This window comes from Arvicanthis niloticus, chromosome 21, assembly GCF_011762505.2.
Source record: "Arvicanthis niloticus isolate mArvNil1 chromosome 21, mArvNil1.pat.X, whole genome shotgun sequence".
NCBI lineage: Eukaryota > Metazoa > Chordata > Mammalia > Rodentia > Muridae > Arvicanthis > Arvicanthis niloticus.
In genome coordinates, this window is record NC_047678.1 from 16,681,113 (window position 1) to 16,702,851 (window position 21,739).

At 41.0% G+C, this 21,739-nt stretch overlaps 1 protein-coding gene across 27 annotated transcripts in view; it reads left to right on the forward strand.

Moving 5' to 3' along the window:
- Positions 1 to 256: 256 nt before the first annotated feature.
- Tfdp2 (transcription factor Dp-2) overlaps positions 257 to 21,739 on the forward strand; it is a 139,364-nt gene continuing 117,881 nt past the window's right edge. For 8 of the 27 annotated variants that reach the window (XM_076917538.1, XM_076917558.1, XM_076917564.1 and 5 more), the window contains exons 1-4: positions 259 to 550; positions 5,365 to 5,422; positions 5,770 to 5,812; positions 15,773 to 15,899. The gene's annotated coding sequence lies outside the window, so the exon portion shown is untranslated. Of the gene's footprint in view, positions 551 to 750; positions 768 to 5,364; positions 5,423 to 5,769; positions 5,813 to 15,772; positions 15,900 to 21,739 lie in introns of those variants that run through there. The other 19 variants (XM_076917550.1, XM_076917548.1, XM_076917552.1 and 16 more) reach the window with 8 other exon arrangements.

A 21,739-nucleotide genomic window follows, 5' to 3' on the forward strand; every position in this document is an offset into this window, starting at 1 on the left:
TCCCTGGCCGCCCTCTAAGGTGGCAGGGGACCAGCGGCAGGCAGAGTCCCAGGGCGGCCCCTAGCGGACAGGGCGGCTTTGGAGGTCAAAGGGCCAGAGCAAGCTCCCGCAAGCCCGCCGCCCACCTCCGCCTCTGGCCCCGGTGGCGAGCCTGGGGGCGGGTTTTGTTTACTCCCTACACGCACCGCGGCCTGGCCAATCCGTGGAGAGCGTCGGCGCGCGTCACGCCACCCGAGAGCCAATCGGCGCGCACCGTGCTGCTCCGCCGCCAAAGCGAGCGCGGGGGAAGCGGCGCCGCGGCCGTGTCGCTGAGGGCGGACGGCGTCGGGCGCGCTGGGCTGTGCGGCCGTCGCTGCCTGGCACGCGGGGCGCGCCTTGACCCTTCCTGCACTGCAGGCTTCCGACGCGCGCGAAGACCGCGGCTGCGCGGGCGTGAGCTCGCTCCGACCGGACCTGGCTCTGCCTGAGGAGCGGCGGCTCGCGAACCAGCGTCTCCCCGGGAGTGGGCCGAGGGCTGTGTGGCCCGCCAGCCCCGCTGCACAGAGCTGCGGTAAGGTCCGGGAAAGGGCGCGGGCCTGCATGCCAGGGGCCTTTGGACCGGGCGTGGCCCCGGCCGGCCCTCCCTACCCTGTCCCAGGAGTCGCGGCTCGTCCTCAGGGTTTCTCTGCAGCCGGGCCAAGCTACCCCCGAATACCTGCCGAGGCTCCCGAGGCTCGCCATCACCAGGGATCAGGAAGGGCAAGGGTTGACTTCAGCTTCTCACTCAGGTCTTCCGACTTTTCCTCCTCGCTTCGTGTTCCACAAACCTCCGGTCTGTTTCTGCGGGGTGCTTTTCAGAGTTCCAAAGCTCTGCCTACCTGGAAGATCCCCCAGGTTCCCCCAAGGGAACTTTTCCTTTCAAGTAGAGGCTCCTTTTCTCGGCCCGAGTTCTTGGAGGAATTCTGCACAAGGCCGTGCGTGGTTGGCTGTGCACAGAGCAGCGGGAACGTGTCTGTGGGCTCCCGCGGAGAGATGACACAGTGACGTGCGTGGACACTCAACCCGTGGTCCGGTGCCTTGTGTGGGCTCAGTTTATTCATCTGTGAGCCAGATCTGCCTATTCGAGGAGGGGGAGGGTGTTGCGAGAGGGAAAACGTCTAATCTGGGGAAATGCACTTGAAACAAAGCTCACTTCTACTAAATGCATAACTTAACCCTGGATGCTGGACCCCATGTTGTTTCACCTTTTCGGTTGGAATAGTTAGCAGGCTTGTAGCCTGACCTGGCAAAATGTTTACTTAGCATTCCCAAAGCACCGGTTTGATTCTCAACACCGCAACGACAGAAATCTCACAGCCAGAAACAGTTAACAGGTTCAGGCTTTTTCCATAGCAGTCGTTGAACGTGACTTTGAGAATTTGAATACTTCTGTCTTGCCTCCTTCCATCTCAAGGGGCTCCAGCTCCTTACCCTGCCTCATCTAGGTCAGTGGTTCTCAACCTTCCTAATGCTGTGACCCGACCCCCAACCATAAACATATTTCGTTGCTACTTCATAAATGTAATTTTGCTACTGTTCTGAATTGTAATGTAAATATTTAGGTTTTTCCGATGGTCTTAGGCAAGAACGACTCCCTCTAGAGGGGTCATGGTTAGAAAACAGGTTAGAAAACACCCCTCTACAGAGTCAGCTGCTGCGTTTCATTTGACTTAGAATTTTTCTGGGTCATTTGTTTTCTGTTCTAACAGTTTGAAGTCCTCATAACTAGGCAATACGGTTTAAGTTATTTGTATGTTTTTCAGTGTGGCAGAATTCAAAGTTGAGTATAAAATGTTTATTTTGCATCTTGCCTTTTCCAGTCACCGGTTATCTTACGATTTACTAAAGCTATACCACTATGCCATTGCTAGAATTCATGTAAGTGTCCATTCTCAAATTTCGTCAGGAGATAAAGGCGATGGCCAGACCCCAGGTTCTGTCACACTTGTGTACTGGCTCTGAGAGGACTTAGTTTTAGAACATCTTGTGCCTGGAACTAGCTTAGTGTTATGGCAGACATGGTGTCTGTAGCACAGTGCTGGCATGTGGTTGCAGATTCAGGAATGCAGCACTTAACATTTGTTAAGAAAGTCCTAAGACTTATTCAACTTCAGTTGCCTTAATTACAGGCTGTTTATTTAAGAAGTAAAATAGTTTTAATTACTCATATTGCTATTTTGTGACCATAATTCCTTGCCCTCCACCCTTGTGAATATGTAGTCCTTGGCGTGTGCAAGTTTTACCCTTGGAGCCAAAATTCTTAACTGAGCTATGAGCTCCCGATACAGCTTGAGGGCTGGGGCATAGCTCAGTGGTAGGGTAATTACCTAAACCCTAGATTGGATACCCAGCACCAGAAATATAAAATAGCTACAACAAAACCCCACCTTGAAATAGACTGTGCACACTTTTCTTCTCTTTTAGACTTACTTAGTATGTGTCATAATGGATCTCAGAAGAAATTGGGCCTGGTGAGATGGTTCAGTGGGTAAAGGTGCTTGTCACCAAGCCTGCTGACCTTATCTCTGTCTCAGGGACCCCCAGGGTGGATGGAGAGAACTCATCCTGAAAACTATCTTCTGACCTGTGCCTTCCTCCAAACAAACAACCTCCCCCAAGCCTCTCCCCAGACTAAACACACTTTTTAATACTTCCCTCCTGTGACAACAGGATTTGTGAAGGCTAATGAACCCTTAGAAATTAAACTTGCAAGATAACTTTTAGTTTTACACTTTTAGAGAGTTCACTTTCATAGTTTCTGAGACAAAATTATTTGAATAACTAATTTTTTGTGTCTGCATTTTGAGACAGGTTTTTGCTATATATTCTAGGCTGGCCTTACATTCGCTATGTAGCCCAGGCTGGCCTCAAATTTATAAGTTATTTCTTTTTACTGGACTAGAAATTGTATTTTCATGGTATGTTCTCATTTTAGATATTTCAAGATGCCTACAGTCCTTTGTTTCTCCTCTTCTTTTTCCCTTCTCTTCTGTGGGTTTTGCTGTATAGCCCAGGCTGGCCTTTTACCCCCTAGGTAGCTCAGGCTGCCTTTAAGCTTACAGCAATCTTCTTGCCTCACTCAGCCTTCTGGGTCACATGTGTGCACTGGCAGGCCTTTTCTTCTTTTGACAGAATACTCCCCTGGTCCCCTCAAGACAGGGGCTCACTATATAGCTCTAGGAACTCACTATGTAGACCAGGCTGGCCTCAAACTCACAGAGCTCTGCCTGCTCTGCCTCTCTAGTGCTAGAATTTAAGGCATGTGCCTTAACACATGGCCGACAAAGTATTTTTCATCACTAAACTTTTCTAAAGGATTTTTTTTGTCACTGTTTTCATCTGAAACTCTTCACAGGGCCAATGACTTATTTATGGGATATACTATTCTCTCTGTGTGTGAATGTGCACATGCAGATAGATACCATTATCTGTGAATGTGTATACATTCGGAGGCTAGAGTCAAAGCCCTTTCTCCAGGGCTCTTCACCCTGTATATCTGAGACAGTCTCTTCTAGAACTGTGGGCTCATTGATGGGCTAGGCTGGCTGGCTTGCCCGGTATGCACCTCTTTCTCTTCTCCTGTTCTTCTTCCCCAGGGTTACAGATGTTAGCCTCTATTCCCGGCTTTATGTTGGTTTTACAACAGAATTGTTTCTTTGACAGTCACATCCTGCTAATTCATAGTCATATAAGTTAAACTCTTGTTTGTTTGGTCCAGAGCCTCACACTGTAGCACAGGCTGATCTAGAACTTACTATGTGGCTGATCTAAACTTGTGCGAGTCCTCTTGCCTTAGTCTTAAGAGTTCTGACATTCCAGGCATAAGTGCCTGGGCAAAAGTTAAAATTTTAATTTCTTATTAATTGAGAAGATAAATCCTGGAGCTGGCCCTTAAATCTTGGCTATACAACAAACCTCAGTTTCTTTGTCTGTAAAATGGGATTAATGTTAGTATCGATCTCATAGGATTTAAGTTCTATTTTAAGGAACAGAAGAAGGCTTTTAAAAGACAGCTATAAACACTCGTATAGGCCAGCACTTCTCAATAAGGAACCAACTACATAGGGTCTTGCTATTTTCTTCAAACTCAATTGTTTTTTCTGGCTGAAATTCCAGGCACAGTCCACCATGCCTGGTCCTGCCAGTTCTCTTTAAATTTGATGACATTTATTTATATGTGTATTCATGTGTGAGTGTGCCTGTGTGTAGCCACCTGCAGTGACCAGAAGAGGCATTAGACCAGCACCATAGTCATAGGCAGTTGTGAGCCTACAGGGACGCAGGGAACTGATCTCTGGCTGGTCCTCTGCAAGAATAGAAACCACTGCTGAAAGATGGAAAGATGGATAAACCATCTCTCCATTCCATAAATTTGTATATTGTTAGATGTATATTGTTAAGCAGGTTTAAAATTTTTTAAAATATACACATTATATACATCCATACATACATCCATACATACATACATATGTCCCCCAGACAGGGTTTCTCTGTGTAGCTTTGGCTAGACCAGGCTGGCCTCAGAATCACAGAGATCTACCTGTCTCTGCCTCCTGAATGCTGGGATCAAAGGCATGTGCCACCACCACCTGTCATATACATTAATTTTTAAGGCTTACTTATATTTTTTAATCATATATATGCGAGTGTGTTTGTGTGTCTCCATTTGAGTGCAGCTGTCAAAGAGAGCCAGAAGCTAGAATTACAGACTGTTGTGAACAGCCCTTTGGGAATTGAACTTGGGTCCTCTGTAAGAGTAGTAAATGCTCTTAATCACTGAGCCATCTCTCAATCCCAAGCAGATTTCTGTGTAACAAAATATTTAAGACTTATTTTTCTCTTGCTACATTATTAGAAATTAAATTGGTGAAAGACAAAAATAAAGGGGAATATTATGAAATGACATGAAACCTAAAAACAGGAAAAAGTGCTGGCAAGATAGTTCAGGTAAAGGCTTTTGCCACGTGAGCCTGATGGTAGGAGTTTAATCCCCAGATCCCACATGAAGGTAAGAGAAGAACTGACTCTACACAGGTGCTGGGGCATGTGTGCCTCCCCCAAGATAAAACAGGTTGTATAAATGTGAAAGCTATTGAAAGCAAAGAAAAAAATAAATATATTTCAAAGGGATGATAAAAATACAATAGCAATCATAATGGCCATTTCTGTTACTAGTCATAATACTTGATAAAGATGCCATGGCTAATGTTGTTATCAACAGGGATATGGTAAGTTAAATATGTAGCCATGAAAATGGTATGTTTAAAACGAGAGATGGTATATGTCTATTGTAAAAATAGAAAATACTACATAAAAATATTTTTTTCTCTCTGTACTTTATTCTAGGTTTCTATTGAAATAAGCATTCTGACAAACTGCTGAAGAGAGAGCCTTGGTAAACTAGGTATGTACATTTTTGTATATCTATATCTATATATTTATGTAAATACACATATATGCATATAAACATATGTGTATATAATAAATTCACTGTACAAAGAAGAATTTGAAGCTTGTTTTCTCACAATTCAGGACACTGAAGTAGGAGTCATGTCACCCTGGGCTACATAGGAATTTTGAGGCTATAAGTTAGACTGGGTGACATAGTGATACCTTATTTTTAAATACATACGTACATACATATATACATACATACTTATGTATGAAGAATGAATTTAATCATACTGTTCTTGGGTGAAAATATTTTCTGAGTTTTTGGCTGTATGTGTTCATGTGTACGTGCCCATGCAGGTGCTGGCTCATGTGTGTGCACACAGGAATGTAGAAGCCAGAGGTGAGTGTCAAGTGTCTTCTTCAGTCATTTTTCAATTTATTTTTTGAGTCTGTCTCACTGAACCGGGAGCTCACTGACTTGACTAAGCTGCCTTCCTGGTGCTGGGATTGTTGTTGTTGTTGATTTCTTCAAACTTAAGGAAGAAAAGGTTTATTTTATTTTTAAAAAGATTTATTTTATTATTACTTATGTGTATGTATGTGCTTGTGTTTTTGTCATGTGAATGTGGATACCTGTAGAGGTCAGAAAAGAGTGTCAGCTCACCTGGAGCTGGAGTTATGGGAGTTATGAGCCACTTGATGTGGGTGCTAGGTGCTTATCTTCCTCTGGAAGAACAGCCATCCTCTTAACCACTGAGACATTTTTCCAGCTCCAGGAAAGGTTTATTTTGGCTTACTATTTGAGGCACAGTCTTATGGTGGGAAAGTTACTGCAGCAACAGCTTGAAGCAGTTGTCATGTTGGAGCTGTAGTCAGAAAGTAGAGAGCTAGCTTTCTACCTTTTATGCAGCTTGGGACCCCAGCCCAGAGGACGGTGCAGCTCACAGTTATGATGGGTCTTCCTACCCCAATTAACCTTCTCCAGAGTGTTCTTCATAGATCTAGCCAGAGCCTTGTTTCTTTGGTATTCTAGATCCTGTCAGTTTGACAGTATTAGCCACTGTATTCACAGATTGTGAATCTTACTGGAGTTGGATAGATCTCCAGTTAGGCACTCTATCTTGTCTACTTGTATTCTTAGCTCTTGATTATCTTGTGTACATTTCTGTATTTCTTTAAAAACACAGGGGCTGGAGAGGTTGCTCAGTGGTTAAGAACAGTGGCTGCTGTTCCAGAGGTCCTGAGTTCAATTCCCAGCACCCACATGGCAGCTCACAACTGTCTGTAACTCTAGTTCTAGTTCTAGGGTTCTGACACCTGCACACAGACAGACATGCAGACAAATACCATTGAACATAAACAATAAAAATACATAAATAAAAATTTATGGTGTCCAAAATGAGGAGAGTAGGAGGCCAGGGCCTGACTCTGCTGGGCCTAGTGGTCTTGGTTTGCCTTTTTTACTTGTTATATTAGTATTGGACTACTTTAAATTGAAAGAATTTTAAATCTTCCTCATATCTTTGGTCCTAGAGGTAAAACCATCTTAAAAATACTTGAAGTGGAGGCTGGAGAAACACTTCAAATGGTTAAAAGCACTTGATGTTCTTGCAGAGGAACTGGGTTCAATTCTCAGTACCAACATGCTAGCGCACAACTGCCTGCAACTCTGGTCTCAGGGCATTTGACATCTTCTTTTGACCTCTAAAGGCAAAAGACAAGCACATAGGGTACATACATACATACATGCCGGCAAACACTCAAATGCATAAAATAAAGTAAAGAACTCTTTTTTAAAATGGTAAAGATCACTTGTTCTCTTCCAGAAGACTAAGGTTCAAGTTCTAGCATCAACACAGTGGCTAACAACTCTAGTTAGGGGATTGGATGCCCTCTTCTGGCCTCTGCTGGTATTACACACACATGCAGGCAAAACATGAGTATACATAAAATAAAAATAATTTATTTTAAATGAAAATACTTTGGGACTGGAGAGATGGCTCAACAAATAAGAGCACTGACTGCTTTTCCAGAGGTCCTGAGTTCAATTCCCAGTAACCACATGGAGGCTCACACCATCTGTAATGGGATCTAATGCCCTCTTCTGGTGTGTCTGAAGACAGCGACAGTGTACTCATATACATAAAATAAATAAATAATTCTTTTAAAAAATTAAAATACTTTGGGGCAAAAGTGATATATTTTTAAAAATTCTACATTTAATAATCATATCCGTTGATGAATTTTTGATAAATATAACTAACTACCTGTCTCAGACCAGAAGCAGTAATTACCAGCACCCTTGTAGCACCTCTGTCTAGTCCTGAGCCCTTTCTTCCCCAGGGAGACTATACAGACTTAGGGACTGGTTAGATCTGTATCCTTCCCTCTTTATGCTGTTTTTGTTGGTTATAACTCTGATCTTTCTCATCCTTCCTTCTTCTCTCTGCCCCCTTTCTTTCTTCTCTTCTTCCCCCTCCCTTCTTTCCTCCCTTTCTTCCCTCTCTCTCCCACTTCTTCCCACTTCTGCAGTGCTGGGAATAGCAGAGCTTTGCATGTGCTAGGATAGTTCTCGATATATATATTTATCATTTTATTTTTATTTGTGTGTGTGTATGCATGTGTGAGTGTATGCTATGTGTGTGCAGTTACTCTCAAGAGGCCAGAAGAGGGTGTTGAGACTCTTGGGGTTGAAGTAGTTACAGGCAGTTCCAAGACACTTGATATTATAAGTCCTGGGAATCAAATTGGGTCCTTTGGAAGAACAGGAAGCTCTCAACCACTGTGCTATCTCTTCAGCCCCAATAATTTTTGAGACAAGATTTCAAGCTGGCCTTGCATTCACTGTATAGCTGAGGAGGACCTTAAACTTCTGATCCTTCTTCCTTCCCCTCCTGAGTGCTGGTGTTACAGGCTTGAACCACCACACCTGTTGTGTTTTTGTGTTGTGTTGGGGATTGAAATCAGAGCTTCATTCATGTTAGGCAAGTATTCTACTAACTGAAAGTAGAAAAGAAAGTTATGAAAGTAATGTAAAATGTTTGTGGTGGTCATTATTTCATTTCTACTAGTGTTAACAGGTTTTTGTGTATGTTTTGCATATATGTTTTCATGTGTATGTATGCAGCAACCCCAGGTATCCGCCTGTTGCATTGCCCCCTCCCTCTGCAGTGCTGGCGTTCCAGATGTGTGCTAGGGATACTAAGTCAGATTCTCGTGCTTTGTCATGACTAGCATCTCACCAGCCTCAATATTAGAGTTTTACATAACTGTAGTAGATGATGAGCTAGATAATGTTTCAGTTAGCAGCTGACTACATACATGACAGTGGTCCTATAAGGGTGTTATGGTGATAAAAAATTCCTATCACCTTATTCATATATTGGTAGAGATGCTAGTCATAAAAGAATATAATTGCATATAATACATAATACTTGATAGTGATAATAAATCATGTTACGGTCTATTTGCTGCATTATGCTTTTTCATTGTCATTTTAGAGTATCTTTATTCTACTTGTTGAGAAAAAGTATACTGTAAAACTGTATGCCTTGTTATGCTGCCCCAGCCTCAGATTTTTTGTTGATCACAAATGTTAATTGCATCACGTGTGCACATTCATGCACTTGCACATGCACACAGTATCACCATAGTGTGTAGTTTGTACCATCTAGGTTTGATTAGCTCTGTGATGATGTTTGTTTAACAGACTCACCTAACAATACAGTTCTCAGAATAGTCTTTGTTTAGCTGTATATGACTTTGTAACTACCAAGAGTGTAATGGTTAATTTTTTTAAAAAGATTTTTATTTTAAGTATATGAGTACACTGTAGCTGTCTTCAGACACACCAGAAGAGGGGATCAGGTTCCATTACAGATGGTTGTGAGCCACGATGTGGTTGCTGGGAATTGAACTCGACCTCAGGAAGAAGAGTCAGTGCTCTTAACCACTGTGAGCCATTTCTACAGCCCCCGTGGTTAATTTTTTTATTTAAGAATTTTTAATTTTAAAAAATTTCATGTTTGAGTGTCTGTATAGGCATATACACATGGCTGCAGGTGCCAATGGAGGCCAGAAGGTAATGGATACCCTGAAACTGGAATTACAGGCAGTTGTGAATGGCTGATGTGGGGGTTGGGAATTGAATTTATGTCTCCTGGAAGAGTAGCTCTTTATCACTGAACTGTCTCTTCAGCTTGTGATCATTAATCTTGATCACCAACTCCTTCAGATTAAGTGATGCCTAGGGGGAGCTGTAGTAATGGCTCAGAGGCTGAGTGTTCATGTTTTATTAGAGGACCAGAGTTGAGCCCACAGCCCCCTCACCAGGCAGTTCTCAAGAACTTGTAACTCCAGAAGCTCCAAGGGCTCCAGTGCCCACCTCTGATAGCTGTGGGCACCGGCACACACAGACATGCATACACTGAAACAGAGCTGTTCAACTAATGGCAGCCAGGAGGCAAAACGAGAGAGTACAGGAAATAGCTCCTCCCATGTGTCTTTTTCCCTCGTGCTTTATCTCTAAAACTAGTGACCACCCACAAAACTGATGAACGTTTACATTTACTCATCTCTGTTTTATCTTTGTGGTCCCTTGTCTTGAATTTGCTTTGAATTTTGAGTATTTTCTGTTCTAGAAGCATATATTTTAGAAGGGTGCCTGCAATCTAGGCTGGCCTTGAGCTTGATAAGTAGCTGAGACTGGCCTTCAATTCCTGATTGTCCTGCTTCTGTCTTCTGAGTCCTGGAATTGCATGTGTGTGTCATCGTACCTGGCTGTTGGAAGGGTTGAATGTCTGTTAAAAGTCAACTTTTTTTTTTTTTTTTTTTTTTTTTTAAAGATAGACTTCAATGTCATTCAGGCACTTTATAGCTGAGAATAGCCTTGAACTCTTGATCCTATTGTCCACATTCCAAATGCTGGGATTGCAGCTGTACACCACCACATTTGATTTTGAAACTCAACTTTTGAAAATGTCTGGAGTTTAAAAAAAAAAAAAAAGACTTTATTTTTATTGCTGTATAGGCATATGTCTGTGTTTGTATGCCCTGTGTGCCTGAGGAAGGAAGAAATGGGCATCAGATCTCCTGGACTGGAGTTACAGATGGTGTGAGCTACCTTATGTGGCCCTAGGAATCAAATCCAGGTCCTCTGCAAGAGCAGCAAGTGGCCTTAATACTGAGCCAACTCTCCAGTTTCCTACAGGCATTTTGAAAACTAATTTGATATTATGGTTTGATACTAATCCTCCTGAATACCTTGAGGGAGTTACTTTGTTTCTAGCATTGGTGAAAGATCTTGCATAGTGTGTCATTCCTTGGTAGATAATCTGTTTTTCTCTCTCCCTGCTTTATGGTCCAAGGTTCACCCCTGCCCAATACCAGGGACCAAACCCAGGGCTTTTCCCATCCTTTCCCAGGCAATCACTTTACTGTTGAGATATTAACCTAGTCCTCTATTTTTTAAAAAAATAAAATACATGTTACATAAATTTACTATCCCAACTGTTTTTAAGTACACAGTTTAATCAGCTGCTGCTGGTGCATGCCTTTAACCCCAGCACTCAGGAGGCAGAGGTAGGCAGATCTCTGAGTTGGAGGCCAGCCTGTTCTACAGAATGAGTTCCAGGACAGCCAGGGCTACACAGAGAAACTCTGTCTCAAAACAAACAAACAAACAAATCCCCAGTTAGTGTTTTCAGGTTTGTTCATTGTGTTGTACAACCACCAGCCACCTTCCATCTCCAGTAGATCTTTCATCTTCCAGCATTGAAACTCTGTATCAGCTAAATAATAGTTCTCCATTTTATTTCCCCCAAGGCCTAACAGTACCATTTTATTGAATGAAGTCAGCTTTTCTAGTTACCACATTAAGTCATAAAATGCTTATCTTTAGTGACTGGGTGTTTTCACTTGTGATAATGTCCTTAAGCTTTATTAATGTTACAGCATATAGAAGAATTTTATTCCTTTTTAAAGCTCTTTCTTTTTAATGCAGTATTACATTTATATGTTCCACCATGATTAGAAATTCATCTTTCAATAGATACTTAGGTTTTTTTCCTACATCTTATTGTTGTGATTAATGCTACTTTGGACATGAGTGTTCAAATTCATGTTGAAGCAGGACATGGTTACATGTGTGTGCATATGCATATATGCATAAGCTTTGATCATTCTGTTGGGTGTGAGTTGGTATCTCATTGTGGTTTTGGTTTGTATTTCCTTAATGATTAGTGGTAGTGAGCATTTTTTCATGTTCTTATTGGGCCTTTATATCTCTTGTATATTTTTCTGTCTGAGTCCTTTGTATTTACCACCCTCTTCTTAGGTGGATTTGGCTGTGTTGCTCAGGCTAATCCGTGACTTACAGGCTCAAGTGGTCCTTTCATCTCAGCTTCCTATCAGTAGCTGGGACCTCAGGTATCCTTGCCCATTTTGAAATTGGGCTTTCTTATTGGGGTATAGTTTTAAGAATCCTTTGTGTATTCTGCATGTTAATCCTTTGTCAGATAAATGTATGTGTAGTGCGGTGTGTGTATGTATTCATGTGTCTATGTGTGTCGGGGACTGCTCTATCCCATGTTTGGGGGCCAAAATGTCATAAACCCCCTCTATCAATGTTGGAACCCGCACTGCCAAAAGCTTTGGGGAGCTAAATTGTTAGAGCCTGCACTGCCCCGAGCTGCTCCAGTCAGCTGGTTGGGATTCAGCAAGAGAGAGAGTGAGTCTGGACGCGAAGAATGGAGACCAGACAGAGTGTGATTCAATCCCAGTTATTCTTCAGTCTCTCTTCTTCTCTCCAAGTCCCTAGTTCCTAGTACCAAGTCTCAGGTCCCTAGTTCCTAGTACCACCTGTAATAAGTCTCAAGTCCTAATCCCAGTTCTAGTTGTAATAAGTCTCAAGTCCTTCTCCTAGTTCTAAGTTGCTAGTCTCTTTCCTAGTTCCAAGTTCTCAGTCTCTAGTCTCAAGTACTCTGTTCTGTCTGCCTCTCGCCTTTTATATGTCTCACTTCTAAGTCATGCCTTTAAGTCTTGTCTTTAAATCACACCTTTAAGTCTCACACACCCAAGGGAAGATCCTGGGTATCCAAAGCAAGATGTTATCAGAGTGTGCTCAGCTGTTGTAGGCTGTTGTAAACAAGTCTCTTGTCAGGGTATATGGCTCAAGATGACTGCAAGGACGATAGCCGCCTTTTGTTGGCTCCCCATACATGCGTGTGTACATGCTTGTGGAGTTGACATTTGATGTCTTGGTCACTTTTTTTTTTTAACCTTATTTTTTGATATAAGTTCTCTCACTTAACCTGGAAACAACAATTTGGCTAGGCTGGCTGGGCAACAAGCATCAGGAACCCAGTGGTTTCTATCTGTCCCTCTATGCTGCTCATTCATTACAGATAAATTACTGACCCAGCCATCTTGCTGGCCCCTGTTAGCATGCTTTTGTTGAACAGAAATTATAAGTTTTCATTGAATACAGTTTATCCAGTTTATCCTTTTGTTTACCTGGGTTTTTTTGTTTGTTTGTTTGGTTGGTTGGTTTTTTGTTTTTTTAAGTATTTCTTATGTATCCCAGACTGGCCTTGAACTGACAGTTCTTCTGTCTTAGCCTTCTGAGTACTGAAACTATACAAGTATGTCACCATTGCTCTGTTTATCAACTCTTGTGCCTACTGCCATATATACATGTTTTGCTTATTACTTTGCTGTTTCCTGTTTTGTTAATTTCTTTATTTCTTGTTACAGTTTTTCCTCCACAGTTAAAAATCTTTGGTCATTTGTTGAGACTAGAGAGTGAGACAGTGGGAAGCTGGTAAGGACTCTGTCCATGATAAGTTGTTAGATCCAAGGCTTAACGCAGCATAGTCCAATCATTGCAGGTCTTTCCCTTGTGCATTAGTTTCTTGGAGGACCATCCTATTCTTTAGCTACTGTTCAAGAAGTTGATGAGAGTTGCAGTGTTGAGTGCAAGTTTTTTCTACTCTGTGATAAGATGTGAAATAGCCTTGTGTTTATTGGTTTCTACATTTTTATCTTGTTTAATAACTTTTCCTTTGAGACAGGGTCTCAAGTAACCCAGGCTGGTTACAAGTCCCAACTCTTCTGCCACTACTTCTCAGGTGCTAGAATTACTGGTCTGTACCCCTAGACCTGGCTGTTTCTTTAATAATCTCTTGTTTCACGTCTTTCTGTTTTAGAACTATTTTGCTTGTTTTTGTTCTTAGTTTCTATATATCTGATTTAGGATATTTTTTTCATATTCTCAAATCCTGTCTTTTTCTTGTTTTTCGTTTAGAGACAGGGTCTCACACTATAGTTCTGGCTGGCCTAGAACTCCCAGCAATCCTCTTGCTTCAGCCTTCTGAGTGCTGGGATCATAGGGCACTTTCTTCCCCCACTCCCATGGTACATGCTGATCATATTTATCTTCTCTCCTAAATCTTCCAGATTCACCTCTGCATCCCTACCCATTCAACTTTATTGGCTTTTTAAAAAATGCATGAAGTCCAGTTCATGCTGCTCCAAAAGTGGGATGTGGAGCTTGCCCTGGAATGATCAGCCTACCTGAGGGTCATGCCCTTAAAGAAAACTAACTCTCCTTCCCCAAGAAGCTATCCATTGTCAGTGTCTGCTCAGCTAAGGGGACTTTGTCCCTGCCTGTCCTTCTCCTTGCTAGGATTTTGCCTGGCTTGAGCTTAGCATGCTGAGAGAACCACTTCATATGTGCACTGCCTTGTTGTGTCTGGAAAGCACTGTTCCCTTACAGTCATCTATACCCTCCAGCTCTTACAACCCTTTTGTCAGTCCCTCTTTCTCTGCGATCCATTAGCCTTGCAGAGAAGGGTGTGTTGTGTAACAGTTCCTTGGAGAGAAAGCCTCTATCTTGGAGGGAAGCTAATTAAGACAGGGTGTTCTAAAGGAAAGTATAATATTCCATCTTGTAGGGAAGTGCATTAAGCTCAGAAAGTAAACAACCCAAAGGTTTCATGAACCTTTCATGAACCACTGACACTGACCAGATTCATAAGGCTCTTCCTCCCCAAGCTTATATAAGCAGTCAGGACTGCTGAGAGATACTTTTAGAGCGGCTGAGCTGCTTAGAAGGCTCTCAGACCAGCCAGACTCCTGGAAGTGATATTCTCCAACCTGTCAAGCTACTTGCAAATTGCATAGTGAACTCTAGGTTTCCAGCTTTCATGAACTGTGGTGAGCTCTTGGTGATGTAGCTGTCTAGCTCCTGAAAATAATCCCAGTAAAACCCATTGATTCACCAGGTTGAACTTGGGTGGTAACTTCACTTTGGTTTGTTGTTAGTTCCTTATCTGGAGCAAGTGGATGTTTGTTTATATCCATCCAAGAATTGTGTCACATAACAAATGATATAGAGGTCCCATTTAGAGGTGAACCACTCCTTATTCTCTTCTTCTCTATGTATTGACCAGATGTAGATCTGTGTTTTAACTATTATCTCTTGAGAGAAACATCTCTTAATGAGACTTGAGAGATGCACTAATCTATATGTATAATAATAAGCCATTAGGAGTCATTTAAATACTGTGTCCATTAAGCCAAATAATAAGAGTAGGATTTCCCCCCAGGACATAAGACCTATCTAGCCACAGATTTTTGGCTCTATAATGGTGTCAAATATGGGTATGTCTTGTAGGCATTAAATCCAGTCATTTATTGATGCCTGTATTGCACCAGGGGGCTTGTCTTTCTAGGGCAGTACTTATGTAGTTTATTGGGTTCGCAGCTGGGATAGGACTGATGATTCTGTTTTGTTTGTTTGTTTGTTGGTAGCATACATAGCACCTTCTAGCATTATGAAAGTTAGCCCATAGGGATGAAGCTTCCAACGTAGTGCCAGCTTCATTTCTTTATGTTTTATGACTCAAGTATTTAGTGTCTTCAAAAATAGGATCTTACCATTAAGTTTTAGAGGGTAACTAATTAAGATAAAGCAATGAAAAATAAAATCAGTATATACAAAAACATGGATACTATATTTGTATAATTTCCCTGCTCCTTCTCCTCACTCCAATTTCTCCCATATTTCACTCCCCACTGTTTCTTAACTTCATGGCCCCCTTTTGTTTAATGTGTGTGTGTATGTGTCTGTATATATTTTCTAGTTAGGTTTCTGTTCCCATGATAAGTACCATGGCCAAAAAGGAAACTTGGGAAGGCCAGGGTTTATTTCAGTTTAAATTGTAGTCCATTATGGAGGGAAGTTAGGGTAAGAGTTCAAGACAGGAACTGGAGGCAGGAACTGAAGCAGAGGCTGTGGAGGAGCACTGCTTACTACCTTGCTCCTTTTGGTTTGATCACTTTGCCTTCTTATTCACCATAGGTCCAGTTGCCTAGAGATGCCACAGCTCACAGTGGGTGGGCCCTGCCACATCAATCATCCATCAATCAAGAAAACGTCCCACAGGCTTGCTTGCAGGCCAGTCTGATGGAGGCATTTTCTTATTGAGGTATTCTCTTCTCAGATGTCTTTAGCTTGTCTCAAGTTGATTTAAACAAACAAACATCAAACAAGCCCAACTAACCAAAATAATGTGTGTGAGTGTGTGTGTCTCTGTGTGTGTATTGATGTATAAATGCAACTTGCTGAGTCCATTTAGTACTGTTTTCTGTATGTTTTTAGGGATGCCCATTTGGTATTAGATAACCAGTTAGGGGCAGCTCATCCCTGGGAAGACGGATTCTCCCTTTGTCAGCTGTCATTAATTTCCTGCAGCTGTTCATAGGGACCTTCTGAGATGTCTCTCCATCCTCCCTGTCATGTCAACTGGTGGGATGGATCATTGTTTGAATTTTGTTTAAGCAATCCTATTGCAGAGGTTTCAGAAGAGCAGCTTCCCTATCATGTATACAAGAGAGCGTTTCACACAGCTGACATCATGTTCCTCAGGTTTTTACAATCCTTCTGCCTCCTGTTCCCTGAACCTTAGGTGTAGGAGTTATGTTGTAGATGTATCCACTGAGGTTGGGCACCCACAGATAGTTGTTTTCTGCATTTTGACCAGTTGTAGCTCTCTGCTTGTGACTTCCATAAAAAGAAGCTTCTTTGATATGGGATCAGGGGTGTTCTTATCTGGGCAAATAATAAGGGGTGTTCCTATCTGGATAAATAATAAGAAAGTAGTTAGAAATAATGCTAGGTTGGTAAAGTAGCAGCAGTAAGTTCTTTAAGTTCCATTTTCCTTACGAATCATGGGTAGTTGGCTAGGTGTATAGTACTGGGCACAAAGTACTTCCTGTTGAGTGGACTGTTGGTTAGTGCCAAGATGTAAGTACCACTGTTGAACCTTTGGGGATATTTGACCATGCTGGTCACTGTAATGATTCATAAGCATTACAATTTTACTTTAAGACGGGGTTTTTAGCCCAGGCTGGCCTTAATTCCGTAGCCAGAGATAACCTTGAACTTTTGAACTTCTTGCCTCCTGAGTATCAGGATTATAGGTATGTGCCACCATATCTGACTTAACTGTGGTGATGTTGAACTCAGCATTTTGTATATGTCAGGTAAATATTCTACCATCCAAGCTACATACTTGGCCTTGATATAATCCTCAGGCTCCTTAAAAATGCAAAAGCATAATATGTTTATGTTATTTATTTATTTGTTGTTAAAGAAACCCGAACAAACCAGGCAAGTGGCACTTAGTGGGGCAAAGGCAGGTGTATGTCTGAGTTCTAGACAGCAAGTTTTAGGACAGCCAGGGCTACATAAGAGATCCTGGCTTGAAAAAGAAACCTAAGACAAATACATAAGGAACATGAAGACCAGGATGATGACTGTTTCTGCAGAGATATAAATGGGGTAGGTGGGAAATACAGAAAGGTGCTGGGAAATGGCATTTTAGTGTCTGGTTTTGTTTTTTATCATTTGACTTCTCTTTTTTGCCTTGATAGTATATTAACAAATAAAGATAAGAGTTACATGGTCAAATTTTCTGTCTCCATCTGTCTTTCTCTTGGGACAGGGTCTCGCTGTGTAGCTCAGGCTGGCTTTGAACTTGCGAATCTCCTAAATTAGTTTCCAAAGTTCTGAGGTTACAGGCCTGTGCCACCATACCTGATTCTTACTGCATGTGTGTTTGTGTATAATGTGTATGCATGTGAGTATGTGTGATGTGTGTTTGGGTGTGGATGTGCTGTGGTATGTGTGTAGAGGTCAGAGGATGGCCTCTGGTGTCTGTCCTCCCTTACTTTATTTGAAATCAGAGTTCTTTGTTTTTCACTGCTTTGTAAACCAGACTACCTGGCTGGAGTGCTATTGTGATCCTTTTATCTCTGCTTCCCATCTCACTGAAGAACCACTGAGATTATAAACGTGAGCTATGTGCTTGGCTTTACATTGGTTCTAGGGATTTGACCTCCAGTCTTCACTGAGTTATCAAATGGCAGTAGACTCAAGAAGTTGTTGTACACTACTACAGAGAGTACCACATACTCATCACTCATCTTCCCTCTTGTGATAACATATGAATTATTACATTATATTCTCAAAACCAGGAAATTGACTTTGGTTTAATATGATTAGCTGTACTATGAATTTTAAAGGTTTTCCATGCACTTACATTTTATGATTTTGTATATAATTTTATGGCATATTGTCACATGCAAATTTATATAACTATCACCATACCCTAGCTACAAAACTGTCACTATAAAAAGAGCTAGCGCTATTGATAGATAGTATGTTAAATGAGGAAAAAACCATTGTAGTAGGATAGTATTTAAAAATGCTAAAAGCAATAAAGATGCATCTATATCCACATGTATTTCTTCCTATCTATCTATCTATCTATCTATCTATCTATCTAAAGATTTACATATATGAGTGCACTTATCTGCATGTATACCTGTGTACTGGAAGAGGGCATCAGTATACATGGTTGTGTGTCGCCATGTAGTTGCAGGTAATAGAACTCAGGACCTCTTGAAGGGAAGACAGTGAATGCTCTTAACCACTGAGCCATCTCTCCAGTCCTATATTTTATTTTATGTGCATAAGTGTCTGTCTGCATAAATATATGTGTGGCACATGCATGCCTAGTGCCCGTGGAGGCCAGAAGGTGGCAACAGATTTCCTGGAACTGGAATTACAAATGGTTGTGAGCTTCCAGGTGGCTCCTGGGAATTGAACCCAGGTCTTCTGGAAGAGCAGATAAAGCTTTTAACTGTTGAACCATCTTTACAGTGTAAATAGATAAATAGGTAGATTTATGAACACAGTGTTTTTAGGTACCAATAATTTAGTTATTTTTTTGAGAATATATACAACCCAAACCATAAATTTTAGCAAATATTGTTTATTCTACTCATCTAGTGGTGAGAATTGTGGATGAGGTAAGGGGACAAAATTTGAAGGAAGTTTACTTTGTGTGTGTGTTTGGGTTTATTGTTTACAAATTGTGAGCATGTATAAGCTCTTTAATTAAATTATGTTTAGAAAATGAGTGTGTTATGAAAATTTCTTTGAAATAGGGTCTTGCTATGTCCTCCTGTCTGGCTTGGAACTCTCTATGTAGCCTAGGGAGTCTTCTCCCTGTAGCTGAACCTCCTGAATGCTAGGTGTGTGCCACCAACCCATCTTTTTTCTTTTTCTTTTGAGCAGAGTTTTGATATATGTAGTCTAGGCTGTTCTCAAGTTTGAGGTCATCTGATCTCAGTCTCTTGAGCTGTGGCTTTCTATTTTCCTAATGGTGCAGTCCTTTAATACAGTTCCTCATGTTGTGGTAACTCCCTATAAACTATAAAATTATTTTCATTGCTACTTCAGAATTGTAAATTTTGCTACTGTTTTGAATCATACAGTAAATCTCTGCTATGCTGGACATCTGATATATGACCCCCAGGGAGGTTGGAACCCACAGGTTAAGAACTTCTTTTGTCAAGTGTTAGAATTACACTTAGGAATGCATACTTGTTCTGTGACTTATCTTGAGTCAAATTGGCAATGAAAATATTACTTGCTTATGTACCTTTTTATATATATTCATGTTCCGTTTATATATTTTCTTAAGCTTTTATTATCATTAGGTAAGAATATTGATACTCTGTTAAAATTACATGTACTTGAAAGGATTTCGCAACATACCCAGCTTTTCCAGAGATTGAGAGAAGAATTTACTTTAGGGAATTTATATGGTGAGGTTTAGGGTGTTCAGTGCTCTTGTATGTGAAGTAGATAGTCAATAATTGCTTTGCCTAACATACAGGAAGCTCTTGGTTCCATCTCTAGCACTGATAGCACATGCCTATAATTCTAGCATTTGGGAACTGAAGGTAGGAGGATCAGGAGTTTAAGCTTGGCTTAAACCTTAGCTATATAGTCAGCCGGGGTTCTGTGTGACACTGTCTTTGTTTGCTTGCTTTTAGGAAATCAGGAAGCAAAAACAAATAAGAAAATAGCTGAGTATAGTGATTTACTATTATAATCTTAGCCCTTGGGAGACAGAGGCAGGAAGAGGTTGGAGGCAGTAAGATTGGAGGGTTTCATGCCAGCCTGTGCTATATAGCAATATCCTGTCTCCAAATAAAATAACAGAAACCCAAATATAATTGATATTGCAATATTTGAAGGAATTAGAACTTAGGGCTAGCAAGATAGCTTAGTCGGTAAAAGCACTGGCGGTTAAGCCTGATGACCTGAGTTGATTCCTCAGTTAACCCATAAAACAGAAGGAAAAAACTGACTCCTGAAGGCAGTTTTCTGACTTCCACAGTAGGGCTATGGTTCATGCATTCTGTCCACCCTCTTTCATACACAAAGTAAATATATACACAAATGTGGTAAAATTTTAAATAATTAGGGTGCCAGTAAGTTTTAGACTTTTGGAAATGTGAAATATATATCAGATATTAAAGCTGTTTATCTAAAACCTTTGTTCTGCTTCCACTAATCTGAAAAGGGACACTTTTCTGTATGCCCATCTCTTAGCACCAGCCCCGTTTGTTCTTCCTCTGATTTCCCCCTGTGCTGCTGTTACCCCTGGCTGTAGTGTACTCCTTTCTCTCAGCCAGCATTTGGTGGGTTTTTGTTTTCTTAGTGCATATCTGTATTTTGTTATTTTGGTGCTTTGTTCAAACTCAAATTTAAGTCTTCTATAAAACCACCATGTTCTCATTTATCTTTTATGTGCATTTTAGCAGTTGTGTTAATTGTCACTAAGTGGTAAATTGTGAAGTTCACTTGTAGATGGATGTTTCCATAGTTAAAATGTAAGCACAATGAAGGCATAGACTATGTCACTGTTTTACATGGCACCTTTAATATTTGGCATTTAATGCTTGTCTTTGCTATTCAGTGTTTGATACGTTCCTGATGATCAGGAATAATTTATTTAATAAATAAATGAATTAGTAAAGCTAAAATAACATTTTTGCATCATTTCAGTGCACACATGTAGTATTATTGTTTTTTTATGATATTATATTAACTAGGTTTTGTCATTGTAGGATTTGTGTAAAAGTTTATATAAATCTGGATTTTTTAAAAAAACAAAACATAAGCAATGAACATAAAAATAATTAGTTTCTTTCTTTTTAAACAATGTGCCGGCTGGATGTGGTGGTGAACATTTTTAGTCTAACTACTTGGGAGGCAGAGGCAGAAGGATCTCTGAGTCCCAGGACAGCCAGGGCTGTGTGTAGATTCTCCCCCCCCCCCCCCAATCTCAAAATAAAAGGAAAGGAAAGGAAAGAAAAAAAGCATAGTGCTAGGCTGAGAGTATAGCTCAGCAATAGAATGTTATCCTGACACATGGCTCAACCTTAAGAACAGGGTCAATACTTCCTTTTATTACATTAGCTTTGTGTGTGTGTGAACATGTGTGCTCTGTGTGTGTGTGTGTGTGTGTGTGTGTGTGTGTGTACACAAATGTGCTGAGGCAGAGGACAGCTTGTAGGAATCCTTTCTCTGCTTGCACCTTGTGCATTTTGTGGATTGAACCCAGGTTGTCTGGCTTGGTAGTAAACACCTTTACACGTTGAGCCGTCGTGGAGGTATATTATACTTACTTAGTTGATGTTTATGGGTGTGCATCTGCTAAGGTGTATATGTGGAAATTAGAGGACAGGTTTGGGAAGTTGATTTTTCTCCTACCAACTCAGGTCATAGAGGTTGGTTCCAGGCCTGTTGAACCATCTTGACTGACCAAAAAATAAAAAGTTTAAAAATGTGTTTGTCCCTTCATCATATTGTGATCATAGAGTTTAGTACTATTTAGAAGGAATGTCGTGTATGCTGCTTTTATTTAAGAATTTATCTGTGTCAGGTTTATCTGCATCTGAAACCAAT